Source organism: Chenopodium album, chromosome 21 (assembly GCF_948465745.1).
Source record: "Chenopodium album chromosome 21, dcCheAlbu1.1, whole genome shotgun sequence".
Taxonomy (NCBI): Eukaryota; Viridiplantae; Streptophyta; class Magnoliopsida; order Caryophyllales; family Amaranthaceae; genus Chenopodium; species Chenopodium album.
Window position 1 is genome coordinate 39894857 of NC_137854.1, and position 3387 is coordinate 39898243.

Sequence of the window (3387 nt, forward strand, 5' to 3'; positions counted from 1 at the left end):
TTTACTTAATTGATAATGTACCCAACATCCACTCTTTCTTTTGGTTTGAGCAAAATCCTCTTCGGTACACCACTCTAATATGTTAGGATTATGGGTGGATGGTTCACTCGACCCGGAAGCTTGTGTTTGGCTACCTTGGGAAGGAGGAGGAGGAGGAAAAGGAAATTCATATTGTTGAAATTGGGTTTGTTGAAATTGGGTCCAAGGAGCCATATCATCCATTTGTTCTTGCCCTCCCGTGTTTTGGGGATGAAAGAAAGGGGTGGAAGTGTTTGGAAAGGGCATGTTAGGAGAGGGAAAGGGCATGTTAGGGGGGGGCATAGACATTGAAGTGTTTGGGTTTGGTGATTCCCTACGTGTTGACTTGGCTTTTCTAGAGGAGGAGGAAACGTTCGGGTTTGATGCCATGATTAATTAATAATAATAACACAACTAACAATAACAAAGTAACAATTAACAACAATGAGATCAATGAGAATTAAATTAGTAAGTAGTTTTTATATAAATTAAATTTTCAAAAATAATTATAATAATAGTAGATTACTTGGATCAATGAGATCCCAGGTAGGAGAGGTTAGGAGCGACGTTGTCCAGAGCCCAAATCCCGCCTTAGACAGATTTCAACAATCCAAATAACCCACAATTAAAATAGAAAGTAGTTTTTATATAATTAAGTAGTTCCAATAATAATAATAATAATAATAATAATAATAATAATAATAATAATAATAATAATAATAATGATAATAAATTAATAATAATAACAATAATAGTAACAATAACAATAACAATAACAATAACAAATTAAAATAAAGTTGAGTTAGATCTTACAATGACGCTTCAATGCTTTCCCAAATTTATAATTTCCCGAATTTTTAATTTCCCGAATGTAAATATAACAATTTTTTTTTTTTTTTTTTTTGGTAGTAGACTAGTACAAGTAATAATAGTAAAAATGTAAAATTTATAAGAGAGTAGGAATTTTTTTTTTCTTTTCACAAAAGAGAGGAAGATTGTATGTTTTTTAGGAATTTGAGAATTGAGAATTTGGGAGTAAGAAAATTAGAGAATAAGAGAGAAGAGATGAGTTGATGAATTGTGAAAATTTTGGAGGAAAATATGAGGTATTTATAGGGGATTTGGGTGGGAAATGGGGTGGAAAATATGGCCGTTTATAGCTGTTGGAAAACGGCCATAAACGGCCATATTCCAACGGCTAGTGGCACGGGCCGTGCCGTGCCGTGCCTGGCCGTGCCGGGCCGTGCCGGGCCGTGCCACGTGCCGTGCCGGCGGGTCGTGCCGGCGTGCCGGCCCACGTGCCGACCACCGTGCCGCCCGCCGTGCCACGGGCCGTGCCCGTGCCGGTCCCAAAAAAGTTGTTCACGGCACGGCCCACGGCACGCCGGCGTGCCGCCGTGCCGTGCCGTGCCGGGCCGTGCCGGAGTCGTGCCGGGCCCGTGCCGCCCGCGTGCCGGCACGGCCCGTGCCCATCTTTAATGATGATTGAAAAGGGAAATATTGAGGTGCAAGAATACTATGGAAATTCCATAGGATGACATTGTTTGCGTGTCTAGGGCTTTAATTTTGAAGATATTAAGCGCAATATAAGAGACATATATTGGTAAAGACTAAAGAAGAATATCATGCCTTCACATTTGATGTAAAAATTGTAAAATTATAATGAGTGTTTGGTATTTGCAAAGTAGTTTTTTATACAAATTGTTGATTAATATATCATGCGATAGAGATATGATTTTACGATTTTAAGCCATTTTTTCTACAACTATTAGTCTATTACCATTAATTCATAAAATATTATAATATGTCAAAAGACGATAAAATAAATTCATTCAAATAATTTGTAAAGGGTTTTTTTTTTGGTGACAAGATAATTTGTAAAGTTTCAAATAAATTTATAACTTAAGCATAACCCGTGCGTAGAACGGGTCCAAAAGCCAGTTTATCTCAGTAAAAATGGATGAGACACTTTTAAAGTTTGAATCATGATAATCTAATGACACAGTAAATGTGTTAATTAATAATGCAATATTATTATTGGTGCATTAATAAAGAATGCCATGCATTGCTTTAATAATTTAGGGAAATTATTTAGAACCAACAACAGCTTCCTGCCTTCCTCCCCTCCTCCAAGGATCCTTCACCTTAAACTCTATTAATATACTCATCATAGATTGAATATGGTTCTAGGAACCTCAATTTGAAATTTAGTTGACTTAAACATGTTAATAATTAGATTGTAAAGGTACCTATATACTGAATATATTAAACACAATGTAAGGAAAGGACCTACGTAAAGTGTGATATATTATGTAATTTTAGAAGCCAAATACTAATTGGAGTATGCTACACTCGTATATATCAATAAGAATTTACGTAAATTGAGTATTTTATTTATGATCTAATGCCTTGACATAACGTATCCATAAATTTATTTAGAGTATTATGAGTTTAATTATTTATCACTTAATTAAACTTTGTACCACTATAAAGACATGCATTGGCATAACACATATATTCATCACTACTTAAGCATGATTGAGTAGAAAATTGTGTTCTTGATCTATTGAATGACCAAACTAAATCAAACCGTTTATGATCTATTGAGTCGACCCAAACTTAAACCTTTTATTATGATCTTATTGAGTTGATCTATTAATTATTTATCACTTAAACCTTTTATGATTTTTTTTAATTCAAAATTATGGACATAATAATTCTTTCACCTGATGTAATTGTTCAGCTTGATTAATTATATCTCAATGAATGATTTATCCTTGTGTTAAATTGCCCTTGATTATCTTGGTATCACCATTTTCCCTTTTTGTTCCAACAAAGGGTCTGTTTTTATTGACTGAAATGAGCTGAAAGGAACTGAACTGAACTTATTAGAGCTGAACTGAACTGAAATGATAATTTCATAAGAGAAGGAAATTAGGAGCTGAAGTGAACTGAACTGAACTTATTAGAGCTGAACTGAACTATACTGAACTGAAAATAATCGTATGAGAACAGGCCCTTAGTAACACAGACCTAATTTTTGAACCATTAATGAGTGAGATTATAAATGTAAATGACTAACCACCCCTAAGGTCCAAGGACATAGCTCCAAGGCATTATTCTATACCCTAAGCGCTTTTTGCGTTTTTGCAATTTTTTTCCTTCTACACCCGGACTTGATTTTCTATGAAGATTGGTATCGATTATCTTTCTTGTTTGTAGTTAGGATTCTCCTCCAACTTTTTGGGTAGCCTAATACAGATAAGTTTTCAATTTTCACAAATTTTACATTCATGGCAGTCTAGTTTTGGTCTCTTCTCTAAGAAATTAGTCAATTAACTTGACAAAAATACTTTTACGTTGTGTTAG